Consider the following 17,827-nt stretch of genomic DNA (forward strand, 5'->3'; position numbering starts at 1 on the left):
ATGAGGCTACAAGCTAAAATGTTTCACTGTCAAGGAAAAGGATTTCTCTTCCCTATTTTTATTTTGTTACGTTCCCGCATTTCCCAGTTGCTATAACTACTCTCCTGTGGAGGCTTCTGGAACTCTCCTTTACTTAAAATACTCTCCAAGCCAGCAGTTAAGCTTGGCGTGACCACAGCATCTGATATATCTCTGGAAGTCCCATGTAGGATCAAGCTTAGTTCCAGCAATTGCCTCGCGATCTCCCAACCAACAGTCCATGGTTACGGTTGATAGGACGTGGTAGCCTGAGCTGGAGGGGAACTAGCCAAGTTGTGTGACTGAGGGGAATTCTAATAACCAGTAGAGAAGAAGGGACTAATCGAGGAAGAGTCAGTGATAGGTAGGAAGGCTAGATCACAAAGTTTTGTGTAGCGGTCAAAGTCAACAACAGCCTGATTCTCCTCTCCAGCTGGCAGACTGTCCCTCAAGGCAATGCCTTCCTCTTTGCTTTGCTGACCCAGGAGATTCCTGAATGAAAGTGAAGGCAGTAGCCAGGTTTCTGTATGCTGAAGAATTCAGATATGATGAAATTCATCCAGTGAATTTCCTGAAATCCTTTAATTTAAGGCTTATTAGGTATCAGTACAACATAATTTTATGAAGCCCGGATTTTTTTTTTTTTTAAGATTTTATTTATTTATGACACACACTCAGAGAGAGAGAGGCAGAGACATAGGCAGAGGGAGAAGCAGGCTCCATGCAGGGAGCCCCACGTGGGGGAATCGATCCCCGGTCCCCAGGATCACACCCTGGGCCGAAAGCGGTGCTAAACCACTGGACCACCGGGGCTGCCCAGAAGCCCGGATTTTAAATCCTGGCTATGCATTTGATTTCAGAGTTTTTGTTTGCTTTTGTTTTTTAATACTGAAGTCCAGGTCCCAGCCCAGACTAATTAAAATTGGATGTCTATGGATTGTTATTTGAAAAATTTCCCCTGGGCAATTCTGACATGTAGTCCAGGTTAACAATCACATGTTATAAATCCTGTATTTGTATCATTTTCTCTCCCTACAGGTTTTGTGATCAAGCTGTATAATGTAGTTATCTTTAGAAAGGGGAAGCAAAAGGCAGCCCGGGTAGCTCAGTGGTTTAGCATCGCCGTCAGCCCAGGGCGTGATCCTGGAGACTCGGGATCGAGTCCCGCGTTGGGCTCCCTGCATGAAGCCTGCTTCTCCCTCTGCCTGTGTCTCTGCCAATCTCTCTGTCTCTCATGAATGAATAAAACCCTTAAAGAAAAGAAAGGGGAAGCAAGAGTGCCATCATAAGGGGAATAAACAGGTTGCCCTAACTAGAGGTGTCCCTGTGTGAGAAGTTGAGATTACAGAAATTGGGAAGTTGGGATATGGAAGGCCAGTTACTTTTTTTTTTTTTTTTTTTTTTGGCCAGTTACATTCATAAGAGAGTTCTATTGGCCTGAATTTAAGTTAATGATCATTTATTTTTATTCAATGGATATAATGTATTATTATTAATCTTTTTTCCTTTTTAAAAAAAATCTTCATTTAAATTCAGTTTAGTTAACATATACTGTATTTTTAGTTCCAGGGGTATAATTTAGTGATTCATCAGTTGCATATAACACCCAGGACTCATTACATCAAGTGCCCCCCTTAATGCTCCTCACTCAGTTACCCCATTCCCCAGTACACCTTCCCTCCAGCAATCCGCAGTTTTTCTCCAGAGTTCAGCATCTCTTATGGTTTGCCTCCCCCTCTATTTTTGTCTTATTTTATTTTTCCTTCCCTTCCCCTATATTCATTTGTTTTGTTTCATAAATTCCACATATGAGTGAGATCATATGGTATTTGTCTTCCTCTGACAATTTGTCTTTCTCTGCTATTTCACTTAGCATAATACCCACTAGTGCCATCCATGTTATTGCAAATGGCAAGATTTCAACGTTTTTGTTTGCTGAATAAGATATATATATATATATATATATATATATATATATATCTTGCATCTTTTTAATCCATTCATCTGTTGATGGATATCTGGTGGACTCTCTATAGTTTGGCTATTGTGGACATTGTTGCTATAAACATTGGGGTGCATGTGCCTCTTCAAATCACTGTTTGTATCCTTTGAATACCTAAAAGTGCAATTGCTAAATCATAGGATAGCTCAATTTTTACTGTTTTTCAGAGTAGCTGCACCAGTTTGCATTCCCACCAATAGTATACAAGGGTTCCCCTTTTCTGTATCCTAATCAACATCTATTGTTTCTTGAGTTGTTAATTTTAGTTGTTCTGACCAGTGTGAGCTGGTTTCTCATTGTGGTTTTGATTTGTAGTTGTAGTGATGTTGAGCATTTTTTCATGTGCCTGTTGGCCATTTGTATGTCTTCTTTGGAGAAATATCTGTTCATATCTTCTGCCCATTTATTGACAGGATTTTTGGGGGTTTTGGTGTTGAATTTGATAAGTTCTTTATATATTTTGGACATTAGTCCTTTATCCAATAAGACATTAGCAAATATCTTCTCCCATTCCATAGGTTGTCTTTTAGTTTTGTTGACTGTTTCCTTTCCTGTGCAAAAGCTTTTTATCTTGGTGAAGTAGCAATAGTTCATTTTTGCTTTTGCTTCTCTTACCTTTGGAAACATGTCTAGCAAGAAATTGCTGTGGCCGAGGTCAAAGAGGTTGCTGCCTGTGTTCTCCTCTAGGATTTTGATGGATTCCTGTCTCACATTTTGGTCTTTCTCCCATTTTGAGTTTATTTTTGATATAGTGTAAGAAAGTGGTTTAGTTTCATTCTTCTGCATGTGGGTATTCAATTTTCCCAACACAATTTGTAGAAGAAACTGTCTTTTTTCCATTGGATATTTTTTCCTGCTTTGTCAAAGATTAGTTGACCATAGAGTTGAGGGTCCATTTCTGGGTTCTCTAGTCTGTTCTATTGACTCTTGTATCTGTTTTTGTGCCAATACCATACTCTCTTGATGATTGTAGCTTTGTAATGCAGCCTTGAAGTCCAGAATTGTGATGGCTCCAGCTTTAGTTTTCTTTTTCAACATTCCTCCAGCTGTTCAGGGTCTTTTCTGGTTCCAAACGAATTTTAGAATTGTTTCAGCTCTGTGAAAAATGTTGATGGTACTTCGGGAGAGATTGCATTGAATGTGTAGATTGCTTCTCCCTCTGCCTCTCTCTGTGTCTCTGATGAATAAGTGAATACAATCTTTTAAAAAGAATAGGCAAGGAAGAATTCAAACTCTCCTTCTTCACAGATGACATGATACTCAATGAGGAAAACCCAAAAGACTCCGGCAAAAAAATATTGTTATTAATCTTAAAATTATCTTTACCTTCCAAGAAGAAAGAGGCCTTCTGATTATTAACATATGTTAATTTTCTAGTGACTCACTTAAAAGGCAGGATTTATGGGACTTAATAAAGTGAGTGTGGGTGGAGCAAACAAAATAAGAAAAAGAGAAGATGAAGGTGGAGGAGGTGGAGAAGCAGAAGGAAGAGAAGGGGAGGGGAGGGAGGAAGAGGAAGAAGGAGAAGAAAGTATGGTTCCTAGCTTTAGGGACTATGGACCTTAGGGCCCACTGGTGAAACTAGGGGAAAAATCATAAAGTATTGTGATAATTGCTATGATATAGGGATGTCCAGAACAGTGTACACTTGACCTAGATTTCATGTTTGTATATAAATAGTGGGGGAATGGGGAAGGTATGGGGGGTATCAACACAGTCTTCATATAAAAAACATTATGTATGGAGAGCCCCAGACACAACATAGAAGCCATGGACTCCACATATAATTCAGAAGCTTTCTGGTTACATAACCCTGCCTAAACTCTCAAGGCTTCCTATGTCCCTTTCTCTCTGTCTCTCTCTCTGTCTCTCTCTCTTTTTAAAGATTTTATTTGTTTATTCATGAGACACACACACACACAGAGAGAGAGAGAGAGAGGCAGAGACACAGGCAGAGGGAGAAGCAGGCTCCATGCAGGGAGCCCAACATGGGACTCAATCCCAGGTCTCTAGGATCACGCCCTGGGCTGAAGGTGGTGCTAAACCACTGAGCCACCCAGGTTGCCCCCCCTTTTCTCTCTTTAAAACTGGTATGATAATAATTGGCACGGGTAACTTATTTTGTTATTGTGAGAAACATAGTCATATAATCCATCCATGTGGAAGTAATCTGGTAATTATGAAGTGCTCTGTAGATACCATATACTGCAAATGTTACTCATGACTTTATGCCTTCCTTTAATGTTATGGAACAAAATATGTTCATAAAACAAAATACAGGAAATGTGATGAAAAACTTGACAATCAAATATAACAGAGAAGACGTGTTATATTTCAATAAACGCTAATCATCTAATTAAGAGTTGTGTATATATTGACTTTGATTTTCAAAATGTTCTCAAATTCACTTTTCTGGTAGTTGACAGGGGATACTTACTATCCTACCCCACACATTTTCTTAGAGCGTTCCAATCTCCAGGGAGGGTGAATATTACTGATTCTTCTCTACATTCCATTCCTCTGCTCCTCCTAGGGAAGGTCTCTGAACAGTTGATACAAAGCAATTAACAAACTGGGATGAGACAAAGATGCTTTCCAAGTTTCCTTGTAACTTATTTTTTTTCTTTTTTAGATCTCCTCCCCCTTACATGGCACCCTGTCTTTACAATGATGATTTTAGACTGGTAAGATTCTGTGGGTTTGCATTGCACTGTGCTCTGGGTTTCAGAATCATAATTTTGCCTAATTATCATCGAATCTGTAATTATAAAGCAGAAGCAACACACCAGCTTATAGTTGTTGCTTCAGGCAAAATTGTTGTGGTAACGATGTAAATAATCAATGGTTGACAGCAAAAAGCCTTTCTCTCTCCAGTTACATAAGCTGTGATTCTACTATGTGATTGGGCAATATGTGTAAATTTAATCTGAGGCCAGGCTAAGTAGCAGTAATCCGTGACACACCATTGTCATTATCAGTGGTCAAGAATGGAAAGGAATTTAACTAAACCACACCATCACCCTGAAGCTTCCGCTTGATTATGGAAAGCATCATAGTTCCTCATATCTGAATGACCACCGCTGTCCTGTGGCAAAACCTAAAGTGAATGAAACTGGAATATATAGCCTGTCTATAGGATGCATGCGCAAGTCACCTGGTGATGCAGAGCGAGGTATAATCTTGATACAAAGAGGGGAAAATCATCCAGTGTGGCATTTGCTCCAGGAGAAATCTAAACTCTAATCAGGCACCGGGGGGGGGGGGGGGACGGGCTCTGAATAAGAGTATGCAGAACAACGACTGGGAATAAAAGAATTTTGAACTTAAATTTTACAGATTGAAATTGATGAAAAATAATGCCTTTCATTTTGCATTTTAATTTTTCCCTGGGAATTTAAGAATAGGAGAAATTCCGTGTTATTCAAAACTAAATGATCTGTTGTGATGCATCAGTGCCCTAGGTGGGACACTGTGCCATGGTCCCTGGAAGATCAATTAAAAGTTGCATTTGCTGGGGGTGGGGGGTGGGGGTGGGTATTTCCCTGAACATAGGAACATGACCGTATTAGCCCAGAATGATCTCCTACTCTGGTGAAGTTAGCTGAGCTCTGATTGATCTTGGCTTAGTCACTGATCTCCAGTGTTAATGGGTTAAAAAAACTAAAATTGAAGAACACTAGTGGGAGTAGTTTAGGGAGAGACAAGACTTATTTACATACTCAGCATATTTTTACTGCAAAATGAGGATATCTGTTCCATCCACTGGGGAATGTTATTGGAAAATAGGAACCCTTGACCTCCTGCACTACCTTCCCTTGCTTTGGTCCACCGTCCTGCTCTTTGCTTCCTGGCGTGGGGAGCTGACTCTCTACACTTCTTTTCTTCTCTCTCATGTGGCAAAAAGACAAAGGAGAAAAAGAAAAAGACAGAGGCATTTCACCAGGAAGCAAGCGGAGGTCTGCAGTTTTACCTGTTGCTTTTCTCCTTGCTCTGTTAAACATTCCTTCCTAAAAGGAGCCTGTTATTTGTCTCACTGTTCCTCGTGATACTTTCTTTGACTTTCTCTTGTATTGACAAGCTGTGAAACAAGCTATGACCCCTAGGCAGTTGGCTAGTGAAAGTGCTCAGAATTCAGTCTGCAGAAGACACAGAGGCCCCCACTGCTCTTCCTCTGGAGGTCTAGAACAGAGCTTTTTAATAGAATAAAATGTGAGCTGCATGTGTCATTTTGAATTTCCTAATAACCACACTAAAAAAATAAAAAGATCAGGTGACATTAAGTTTAATAATATATTGTATGTCACCCACTATATTCATGCCATGATTATTTCAACATATAACCGATATAAAAATGATCAGTTAAATATCTTATCTTCAGGGTGTTTTTCTTTTGTATTAAATCTTTGAAATCCAGCATGTATTTTATAGTTAGAGCGTATCACAATGTGGATAAGTCACATTTCAAGTGCTCATGTGACACACATGCTTAGTGGGTATTTATTGGACACTGCAGGTCTAGAGTTCTGTTTTTGCTTCCATTGGAGATTGGCAGATGTTGTAATTTATTTCTTAAAGATTTTATTTATTTACTTGGTAGTGTGTGTGTGTGTGTGAGAGAGAGAGAGAGAGAGAGAGAGAGCATGCATAGGGAGAGAGAGAGAAGCAGACTGCCTACTGAGCAGAGACCCTGATGTAGGGCTGGATTTCAGGACCCTGAGATCTTTCCTGAGCCAAAGGCAGACACTTAACTGACTGAGCCACCCAGGTGACCCTGTGGTGTAATTTCTGGTCAAAGCAGTCCTGAGGTGCATGCTACACAACAGTATGCCAGCTGAACTGCATTCTGTTATTTGTAAAAGGGGAGATTATACTATACCATTCACCTGCTTTTTTTGTATCTGTTTTCACTTAGTTCAGCACATCAGTTATTGAAATTGGGAAGCCTAACTTATTTCATTTGGTTGAGAGACATTATACCTTACCGGGCCAGTAGATTCATGGTCTTCTGCAAGATCAGGCCAATAGGATTTTTGAGCTCAAGGGTTGTTAAGTTATAAGAACTGATAAGACAAGTGAACTACTTATGATTAAACTTGCAGCAGCACTCTTAAGGGCATAGAGTATTTCATAACAATTAACTGGAAAAATTCCACATATATTTCAACTGAGGAAGAAATGTAAGATCTTTGTAATTATATTTCTCATACTTTTAAATAGCAAATTATTATTTATTAATTCATATTCTAGCTAAAGTGCAAAGCTCAGCTAAGGTGTTTATACATATAGTGCAATAAAAAAGGGACATTTTAAATCTAATAGCAAAGTTTACATACCATCGACCTTTAACTTGATATATTTGATATTGTACAATAAAGATAATTACTTTTCAGTTGTAATGTAATGTCATACTTTGTGACCATTCACAGTAGGAGAGAACTTTATCTGACTGCCAATAAAATAACCAAAAAATCCAATTAATGAGGTTCCAAGGTATCATAATTATAATTAGCATACCAAAGGGATATCTCATTTGATTAAGTCATTATATAGAGACTTTAGCAGCAATGCCAACTATTCTATCAAATGTAGATAAAGAAAAGAAAGGTGCTTTGAACATGCACACATGCTTTTACTCACTTTATGAACTCATCTGTCTTTAAAACACTCAAGACTAATTGTATGGTTCAATTATAAAAGGCTCTGCTAAAATGTTATGGAATCTAGTATATACACTCAGTCACTTAAAATTCTGATCTCAATTATTGACCACAGATTACAATGGACATATGATCCTCTTATTTTGCTTTTCCATATCATTAATTAATCCTAGAAGTATTTGAATAAGATGTGTGAAAGGCAGTTTGAAATAATTATCAAAATTGTAGGCTCTGTAGCCAGAACACCTGCATTCAAATCCTCGCTACATCACTGGTAGCTCTGTAATCTTGAACTATTAAAACTCTCTGTTCCTTGGTTTTCTCATCTGCAAAAAGGAGATAATATTAATTAACCCATAGAGTTGGGTGAGAATTAAGATAATTAAGAGATGTAAAAAGATTCAGAACCATTCTTGGTTAAGGGGGAGTAATCAGTAAACTTTAGTGATGGTATTTTATTAGTAATAGTAGTGTTGGTGGCGGTAATAATAGTAATAGTACTATCTTTATCTTAAATCTGCACATATAGTATTTGGATCACCTATCAATGAGGAAATCAGAATAGCTGCCTTCCAGGGTTGTTGTTGTCGTTTAAGATCTCAATTTCACTACTCAAACTTAAATTCCTTTCTTCACTTTCTATGAAAAAATTCACAGTGGAAAAAATAGGTGTTATCCAAAGAAGATAAATTAAAAGATATGCTGCCTGTTTAGTCCATTGTCTATAACACTCACTCAGTAAATAACACCTAATATTATTGTTATTTTATTATTATTTGTCCACTGCCTAGATATTCTGAACTCTGACCTTAGAACAAATTAGAGATCCATAAAATTATAAACTGGTGGCTGCTTTATTTATTCCCACCAAAATACTTTGTTCTTTTTCATGACCAATATAAATAAATATTTATTAATTCATTCACTCTACAAACAATAATTTTTTAATACCAGCACTCAAGCTGGGCACCATGCCTAGTCCTGGAGCCTCTATTCTACATGAGTTTATGGTCAAATAAACCAATGGTCTCTAGAACAAGTTTGACATTGAGGACCATAGACAAATGGACAAAAATATTCATATTTCTGGTTACATATTTATTTCATCCCTTCTCAGGTCGGTTTTGTACATATTTATAAGGTACAAATGTATTTATGGAGTTGTATATGAATATCTTTCAGAAATAAAAATATTCATGTATTAGAAGAATTTTAAAAATATACTTATTTGGGCACATGATATAACTTATTTACATATCATAGTATAAACAAGTCTAAGAGAATGAAAAGTATGATTTTAGAAGTCCATAAAGTAGGAAGAGCTAAAGAATAAAACAAATCTCCAAAACCCGGTAGTTTAGGGAAAGTTCTATCTTGGTGATATTTGTGACTTACGACAAATGAATGAGTACCTATCCACCTACAGGATGAAAGAGGGGAAAAGATGAAAGAGGCCAGCAGATATTTAAGACTGAGATATTAGTCTTCCACAACAACATGGCATGGGATTATGGACAACAAGGTTTGTATGATTGATATAAAGAGAATGAAGAGGCCAGGTACTCTGAGCAGGAAACAGAGAACTTACTCGTAGACAATTCTGCATGCCACAATTAGGAGTTGAGATTTCATTCTGTGGGCAATTGATAATTTGTTGAAATTTAAATAATGGAGTGACATGCTCAGATTTGAATTTTATTTATTTTTATTTTTTTCAGATTTGAATTTTAGAAACATAAAAATATTGAGATTTAACATTTATCTAGGACTTGCTGTGACTCAGGCACTGTGCTATGTATTTCATATGTGTAATAACATTACATTTAATGCTCATGTTCCATGAGATAGAGACTATTTCTAGCTCTTTATACAGTTGAATAAAGAATAAAGAAGATAACTAACTTGGCCAAGGTAGAGAACTAATGAATTGAGTGCTAGGACTGACATGCAGGTCTGTTGGACATATGAATATGCCCTTTGTTACAATAGTAAGGTGGGGTAGGCTGGAGACTTTAATAACCAACTATAAACACACTGAGAAAAGCTCATGAGAGTCCATCCATTGTGCTGAGCAAGGGAGTGGGGGCAGAGATTAGTTGAACTCAGTTCAGCAAATGTTTAAGGAGACTCCTATGTGGGCTGCTGCTACTGCTGCTTATTCTGGCAGCATGATTGTTGGATCACCATGGCATTCAATATCCCCCACAAACAAAAATTAAGAAATTTATTTTCATGAAAATGTCTGCATTTCTTGATAAACATTAAGAAACCTTTTATGAAACCACTGGAATTATATAATTTAGCAAGTTTAGCTTTATATTTCAGGTTTCAAAAAGCTAGAGATACAAATTAATGATCAGTCACATTACTTATATTAGCCTCACATTTCTATGTCCTTGTACTATTCTTGTGTATTCTTTTAAAGATTTTATTTATGTATTTGAGAAAGAAAAAGGGAGAGAGAGAGAGAGCAAGAGGAGGGGAGGGAGAACAAGCTTGCTGATGAGCAGGGAGCCCACATGCGAGGCTCGATCCCAGGACCCCGAGATCATGACCTGAGCCAAAGATGCTTAACAGACTGAGCCACCCAGGAGCCCCTACTCTTGTGTATTTTAAAAATTTATTCTTTATGGCAATTAATCTTTTATTAAAAGTCATATCAATTTTGGGAAAGGAATATGCTATATGACATAAATGGCTAAAGAATAAAAACTATAATTCAAAAAATTATATCCTGCAATTTGTAAAAATGTACAGCTTTCTCTCTTTGAATTGAGATACTTAATCATTTTAAAAAGGGAAGAAAAACAACTGAAAAAGTTAAAATATTTTCTAATTTCATGAAGTATTTCAAATTTTAAACAAAATCCATCAACAAGGCTCCTTAGTAAACATACCTTCTTCACACCTTGACCTATTTTTTTTATTGGAAGATTAATAATGTATCTTAGCAACCACACCTGGATTCAAGACACATGGGAACGTCTTGGCAGTATTCAAGGTCAAAATGCTCTAAGCTTAGATTGAATGCCAAGAAACTGTAGGGCACTTTGCTTCTAAAATGTACTAATAAAGTTGTGTAGATGGAAAGAGAGAAACACAAAAAATTAAAAACAGGGAAAAGAGAAAGAAAGAAGAAGAAAGGAAAGAAAGAAGGAATGAAAAAACCTTAATGGATAGGTAAATAATTATTCAATTATGATAAAATAGAATGGTATAATTTAAGCAAATATAAATTTAGGTATCCATCAAATGCTAATAAGTACTTGTCAAACTTTTAAGCTTGGGATCATAACTATGGGAAGAAACATACACATACACACACATACACACATAATTACTCATTACAGAAGATAAAATGAAAGGGGTATTTCATAAACATAAGCAAATCTTATTAATGTCTGCACACATACTAGAGACAATACTGGCATAACATTTCATGGGTATAAAGGATAGGAAGCACAGGGGATGCAAAGTTACCTATTCAGATTAGATACTAAGGCTCTCAAATGCCTTCCTAGCAAAGCTGTAAGAATGAAGTTAGAGCAGAGTGTTTGGAAAACACTGATATGTGATTTTCTTACTCCTGTTTCCATACATGTAGAAATTGGAGAACAACTCTGAAGGAAGGCTGCTAAGTGTGGAATGAGACCAAGAATCCATGTGGCAGGATTTCCCGAAGAAGGTTGGGGATTGTCTCATGAACTCCAGTAAAGATGAAAGAGGTAAGACATTCTAGTGAACACTGTTGAGATGAAGTGTATGTGTTTAATTTGCCTGATGAGTCCTGAGGCAGCTTAAAATTAGCAAGCCAAATTTAATTATCTGACATAGAGAAAAAATTTAAAATTATAATATCGTGGAGCTCATTTAAATAATTATGTAATAGATTCATTTTTTACTCACAATTTTGATCATTATGTTCACATTCTGTGAGTCATAAAAAGAAATGCCTTAAAGTTCCTTATAGTCGATATATTTGAACAACTTTGAAATTGGATCTTAAAACACTATTAGATATATAAGATTGAATTATTGGCTCATATAAGGCATGGATAAATGGTTTGAATCTTTAAGGGGGAGTCACAGAACTTAATCCTCAGGTAGGAGCTCTTTGATGTAAAGATTTCATTTTTACTTTCTTGCATGATTGCAGAGGTTAAGAGAGCAGCACACAAGACTGAAAATTAGCATTTCAGTGGGGGTGGGGGGAACACAGGCATGTACGCACATGCACACACACACACACACACACACATTTAAGATTTTTCCCAGAGGGAGCTCTAAGCAGTAGAATAATACATTTTTTCCTAGTAGAAAGGGATATTAAAACTCCTTATATTTACTTTCCCTATTTTGTAACAAAGAAATGTAATGTAAAGAATGAACCGGGATAAAACCCTTCTCTCCTGATTCCAAGTCAAATACTTGTGCCATTCAGTTAAAGTACATACAAATAAACCAATAATATAAGGCAACATGTTAACATAAAGATTTAAGAAATTACAAAGTGGAGAGAGACCTTCAGTGATTAGACAAGTTTGACAAAGGAAGGACCTGTGCCAAATCACAACATAAATAACAGGTGAGAGCAGCACTCCAGCTGGGACACCAGCTCAAATGGTGTAATTGAGGGTAGTTGAGGGCAAATCTCTAGTCATTTCTCCTTAACTTTACTGCAGCAAACATTTTAGTACCCCCACAGCCAGATATTCCCATTAATTTCTTATATTTTTAAACAAGAATATTTTCATATTATTCTCATGACACTTTCACATATATTATGTCTTTTGACTAACACAATTACCGTATAAGATGCTATTAGCATTTTTATCTATGAGAAAATGGAGGCTCACATATTCGAGCTGATTTATCCACAGTCGTATAGTTATTTGGCCCCACAGATTGGTTTGGAATGCAGGTCTTATGACTCCAAACCTTGATCTTTTCTACCCCATATCAGCTAGGCCCAATGGAAAATACTGGAAGAAAGTGCAAGGGCAATTTAGAAAGATTGTTACCCCTTTTTGTCAAGAATATGATTGTAACTTTAATCTGGATTTAACTTTAAGGAATTCTAGTTCAACTGTCTCATAAATCTGTTTCCCCCATGGCTACTTATGTGTCCTCAGGCTTTTTGGTTGGCAGAAAGCTCAGAGATTAATGTTGCTGGGATATCTCCAATGTCCCATATGCATTATATGGCTCTTATTTGCACCATCTAACTCTATCTAGTCAAGGGTAAGGGAAGGATACGGTAGGATTTCACTAAGTTAAAAATAAGTACAGTTCACCGATAATGCTATAACTCCATGTTAGCAAAAGCCACAATATGCTGCTTTTATTTTTCAGTGGAAATCAAGCCATCTGAAGGTCTGTACTTTACTTCTCTGTCTGGGCCCAAGTTGAGTTCACCAGAGATTTTGCAAATCCAAGATAAAATCAGTCATGTTATTAAAATAATGACAACAAACACTAACCAAATAATTAAACTACAGTCAAGTAGATGATGTTTTATGGTGTACTACTGTAGGGCAGAAAAGGTAGTTTCCCTCTATCCTTCTAGGTCCTTGGCTAAGACACTACCATAATAAAAAAACAAGCTCAGGCCATTTACTTCTGCACTGTGAAGAGTTTCTACAGAGATTTAGTCACCTGCTTCTTCCTGATAGAGAGAGGAAGATGCCCTTCCATGTGGAGATTTCTCTTATAAATATAAATGTCTCTCACCAAAGGGTAACTTCTACTTGTTTTTCAGAACTTACCCTATGTCTGCTATTTCTTAAAATTAACCAGCTCAAGATAATCCTTATGACAAAGGGACAGATACATTTTGAGGTGGCGTATTCTGCTCTCCTTCCTTCTACAAAATTATTATTAATATATTAACCAAATTGACTGCCAAGAGTAGTAGATTTTGTGTTATATAAATTAACTACCCCTTTTATTTAAGTGGCATGGCAGATGGGTAGGCATGCTACTCAGATCCATCTTCAGGTAAGGACTCACTTCCTAAATCTGGGGACAATAGTTGAATTGATAGCCTCTGGCTATTGACTTGTTGGAGTTGGCCCTAGGTTTAAAGCTAAGGTCACATTATTTTGGGGATAGCCTCTGGCCAGTGACTGAGAGAGGTGGTGGTGCCCAAGGGCATGTTTTGGAGGCATCCCCTAGGTAATAAATGAACAAGGGCCTCAACATTTTCTCCTAGTGCAGGGCTCCTCTATCAGGCAGTGTGGGCTTGAGATCCCAGTAGGATGGCAGAGTTTTGATACATTTGCATTGCTGTCTTACAGGTGCCCTGTCCTATCTGATATCTCTCATTTCCTTTCCTAGGTGTTATTTTCCAGTGTGAAGTTACAAAAAAAAAAAAAAAAAAAAATCAATCAAGTATATTTTTAAGATCTAATTGGCTTTACTTGGCTTTACTGAACGATTCATGAATCAGGCAGCGTCCCTAACAAGTAGAAAGTAGCTCCAAACGCAAGTACATTAACAAATGTCACATTCTCTATGAAATCTCTGACATCTTGGGGCATACTGATCAAATTCATCTGTTCCAGAAGTTCTTCATTCTGTATTGCAATGTGTACCACACCGTAATTATAACTTATTTGGCGTGGTTGCCCTCTCTAAATCTGTGCAATGAAACAGTGTTTTGCTTTCAACTTATATCTCTGTTGGATTTACTAGCTGTCTCTCTATACAAACATATTTAGAAAGGGACAGTATTCTTCAGGGAAGATTTGTCATTGTGGAACACTAGATCTTAAGAGATTAGGGGATAAAGGATGGAGACAATGTCTGAGAATTATAATCAGTCTCTGCTGCATTATCCACCCTTATTTTACCCTTATAAAGACATGTTAATAACTGAAATATGAACTATGTGCTCAAATCCTAGCACAGGAACTCCCACGAATACGCCATAGTCAGTGATATTTAGTAACTCTGTGGAATGTTTAAATTACAAACCTTTCTTGAACAACAACCTTTGCCTATAAAAAGGATAAGCACGCAGAAAGGAGAAATCCTATAAAACAATAGAACTCTAAGAAATTACGTGAAACCAAAGTACCTCATTTTATAGAAAATTCTTAGTAGATTTACCAATAATGCAAGGAAAAGTAACTGATAACTCAGTTATCTTTGGTTATGATTTGGTTTCTGAAAACTTCTGTAATGAGGTTGACAGCTTCCTTTAATAATTATGTTGAGCTACTGTGATGTATATCGTATATGGAAATAACTTTTATTTAATTTTTTATTAATTAATTTTAATTAATGAGGTAAATTGATTATATAATCCTAAATCTCTACAAGTAAATACCAATTTTTTTGAAATGTACTGAGTTTTGGGGGGGGAGGCACTTTGATCTTTAAATCACACTTTATTTTATTTTAAGGATTTTATTTATTTATTCATGAGAGACACAGAGAGAGAGAGAGAGAGAGAGAGAGAGAGGCAGAGACACAGGCAGAGGGAGAAGCAGGCTCCATGCAGGGAGCCCGATGTGGGACTCGATCCCGGGGCCTCCAGGATCACGTCCTGAGCTGAAGGAAGACACTCAACTGCTGAACCACTCAAGCATCCCTAAATACACTTTAATTGAAATAGCTAATAACACACCTTCCTTAGGTTCACATCATGAAAGTTGAACATTATGGAATTCAAATATATTTTTGGAGAGTAAAATCATTTATTGGTAAATGGTAATAAATAAAACAAGATGTGTGGATTCAAAACTTCATGTGTTTAGGAAGAATAAGTAATTACAAATATGACACACACAAAATCATTAATAATATTTCCTATCACCCCATTATTTTGTATTGATATTTTTTACTAATACACACTTTAATTGTGCAAGAAAGAAGCCAACAATGGTGAAGCACATTTTGCCCTCAGGAAGTCCAGAATAAGCTGGTGGCAAACCAAGAGGCTACCTATTCATGGAATATATCCACATTCAGGATGCAATAGAAAAACATGGGTCAAATCAAGATCAAATGGACATAAATATCAGATTCGCAGTCAGAAGTGAAGCTGATAAAGGAAAGAAATAGGGTATGCAGAATGATCAAATTGACACAGATGACTGAGGACACAGAGTAGAAACCTAAGTTTGAGAAACAGATCATTAGAGAGATGGGCTGAAGTTGGAGACAACATCCATAAAAGAAGCAAATGAAATTCTGTAATATGAAGAGTATACTGCTATGATTTCTTTTCTTTTTTTTTTTTTTTTTTTTTTAAGATTTTACTCATTTATTCATGAGAGACACACAGAGAGAGGCAGAGACATAGGCAGAGGGAGAAATAGGCTTCCTGTGGGGAGCCCGATTTTGGGGCTTGACTCTAGAACCCCAGGATCATGACCTGAACCAAAGGCAGACACTCAACCACTGAGCCACCCAGGTGCCCCACTATGTTTTCTTTTGACCCAAATATTTTCATCCTTAGTTTTTAAATTCATGGAACATAGCTTCAAAACAATGCCTAATGTGTAAAGGAGATTGTGTATATTATTAGTTGCATTTATCAAAATAACCACATTCCCTTTATAGTAACAGTCATTAGTAAATATTGACATGTTTTTTGCATTTCTTTGAAGGTAAAAAAGATGTACATCAGGCTATACCCATTGACTTGATTCAGTCACGTCTGAATGAGCACAGTCTGGAAGACTTAATTCAAAGTTAAGAGTCTCAGCCACTCTAGAATTATGTTGCCTTTGTCACAGTAGAACATAACTTCATCAAAATCCCCTAAAATGGTAATATTTTAATTTTGATGAGAACTATATCTGGAAATTGATTAAGAAGGCTTCCTTTTAAGAGTATGTTCTTTAACTTATTGAGATGTAGCTTTCATAAAAACACACACACACAAGTGTACTATGAGAGAAAACAGCACTACTAAATTTATCATCAGACTCCCTTTCAAAGATTAAAGAAAAAACCCATCAATATATTTGTGTCACTCTTTTTGAAACCCTTTGGTTGATTAAACTCCTGAGTAAGTAAGTCTGAGCCAGGGGAGCTTCAGAAGAATCTTTAGTCTGTCATTCTTTTTTTTATGACTTTGGACCAATTGCTTTGTCTTTCTGTATATATTTTTTTGTTTTGTTTCCATTTGTAAACCAAGATGACACATTCCATCTTTCTCCTTCATTGGGGTTTGGGAGTATTAGGGCATTGACTGATTAAGGCATCTAAGAACTGATTTTTATTTTTCACCCTGCATGGGTAACTTATGAAAGCAATGTATCATATATTACAGTTAGGATGACTGATTTATATTGTATTATATGCATGTATATCCATAGTATCACAGGTCACCAAAAATGGTATATATAGGGTTTGTAAAACTTTATTTCATAAAAAATGTATAAGTGTGTTTTTATCTTTTATTTTTTAATTATAAATTAACATAACTTTATTCAAATTATTAATATTAACAATTACACAAAATTTAATTTAATATTATTAATAAATTCTTCAAGTATTAATTCACTAAAAATCAAAATAATCGATCACAAACTTTCTAAAATTAATAAAATTTAAATATGAGAGTTATTCAAATTTCTATTGGTTCTTTTTCTAAAATGTTTTTAATTCCCTCCAGTAGTGCATATTGTGTGTTTTTTATTGAAAAAAAAAAGGACTTTGATACATTGTATAACTTAAACTTCTACAGTGTTATATGTCAAGTATATCTCAATAAAGCTGGATAAAATGAATAAAACCACTAGATGCAATCATTCATTCACCAACCAAATAGTCAAAGATACTCTCCAGTGTTACTTCCTGGAAAGGTAAGTGATATATAGATAGATATAGAGTCAGAGAGTTACCATCAGACTCAGGTCCCATACAAACGCCCTCACTTTAGATGCCAGTTGCAAATATCAAGTCCCCAGGTTACCCACATTTCTGTCCTACTTGGCCTCAAAGTTGGGAACACCTCCCCCAGTTTCAGTAATTTGCTGAAATGACTCATAGAGCTCAGCAAAATGCTATATTGATGCTAACAGTTTACTAAAATAGATATAAATGAAAATATTAAGAGGTACCTAGAAAGATGTCCAGAGAGTCCTGAATACAAGAGCATCTGTCTCCATGGAGCTGGGGGTGCTACCCTCCAGAA

At 36.4% G+C, this 17,827-nt stretch overlaps 1 long non-coding RNA gene across 3 annotated transcripts in view; it reads left to right on the top strand.

Moving 5' to 3' along the window:
- The window catches only part of LOC111097385, a 233,827-nt gene extending 216,776 nt beyond the window's left edge, over window positions 1-17,051 (top strand). For all 3 annotated transcript variants that reach the window (XR_005364526.1, XR_005364527.1, XR_005364528.1), the window contains 4 exons: window positions 4,653-4,704; window positions 9,104-9,199; window positions 11,282-11,402; window positions 16,293-17,051. This is a non-coding gene — a long non-coding RNA (uncharacterized LOC111097385). The remainder of the gene's footprint in view (window positions 1-4,652; window positions 4,705-9,103; window positions 9,200-11,281; window positions 11,403-16,292) is intronic.
- Window positions 17,052-17,827: the final 776 nt, after the last annotated feature.

Source organism: Canis lupus, chromosome 9 (assembly GCF_011100685.1).
Source record: "Canis lupus familiaris isolate Mischka breed German Shepherd chromosome 9, alternate assembly UU_Cfam_GSD_1.0, whole genome shotgun sequence".
Taxonomy (NCBI): domain Eukaryota; kingdom Metazoa; phylum Chordata; class Mammalia; order Carnivora; family Canidae; genus Canis; species Canis lupus.